Raw genomic sequence first — 931 nt, forward strand, 5'->3', positions numbered from 1 at the left:
TTAATTGCTCACCCCTTTAATGAAGGTGGATTTGTCCGTTGTGTTTAAGTTCCAGAGTAAGTTATTGCCCCCTTTGGAGCCCACAGCCAGTATGCTGGGGTCAGTTGGATGCCATGCCAACGAAGTGGCCCTCCTGTCAAAGCCAGAGAGAGTAGAAAGGAGTGCTGGAGAGTCTGTTGCAGCATGGGACAAACAGCTTTGTCTAGCTTTTGCTGATGAAGAGTTCTGACAAAACTGCTGTTTGGTGCTGGGTTAGCTGATCCTGTCCAAATGTAGTCCGAGTCAGGTCTTTGGTTAGCTCTTTACAAAGAGCTTCTTGCTCTAGCTCCCGAGGGCTTCTGCTACTCTTGCCCCTGAAACACATAGCAAATTCTGGGGTCTTCTGGGTTTCTGGGCATTTCCTAGGAGCCATTTCAACTTCCGTGAGAAGAACTATATGAGACCTTAAGCTGAAATCATGGAGTGAGGATTGAGTGGCCTCTAGGAAGAACAAGACTGGGACTAAGAAAGCCAGGTGGGCCACAGGTAGACCAACCTCTACTTCGCTTTTGAGTAATTGTTAATATTTTGATCTCATACAAATACTTTTTAAGTAGAACACCAATTTTAAAGTACTATACTTTTTTTCTGTTTGACATTCTGCTGTTTTGAGAAAACGTGATCTCAAGGGATAAGCTAGGTTCTAAGCTTAAAAAGTGTATCAGGATGATAGTCTCAGTGAAGCTTTGTCTGTACTATTCCAATTTATATGGGTTTTCATTTTTTTTAGGCATCTACATTTGGCTTCACATTTTTCTCTCATTCTGTTTGAGATCACTGGCTTTACTAGTACATAAACTTGAATAATAATGGTATTAACTGATCTTCCTTGTAGTTTTATGTACATAGACAAAGAAGCAGATCTTAGAACAGAATAAGGGGATGCTGAATG

General features: G+C 41.4%; 1 pseudogene; it reads right to left on the reverse strand.

Annotated features, from left to right (window-relative positions):
* On the reverse strand, positions 1-412 carry LOC102842871 (annotated as a pseudogene).
* Positions 413-931: the final 519 nt, after the last annotated feature.

This window comes from Chrysochloris asiatica, unplaced genomic scaffold, assembly GCF_000296735.1.
Source record: "Chrysochloris asiatica unplaced genomic scaffold, ChrAsi1.0 scaffold00063, whole genome shotgun sequence".
Lineage (NCBI taxonomy): Eukaryota > Metazoa > Chordata > Mammalia > Afrosoricida > Chrysochloridae > Chrysochloris > Chrysochloris asiatica.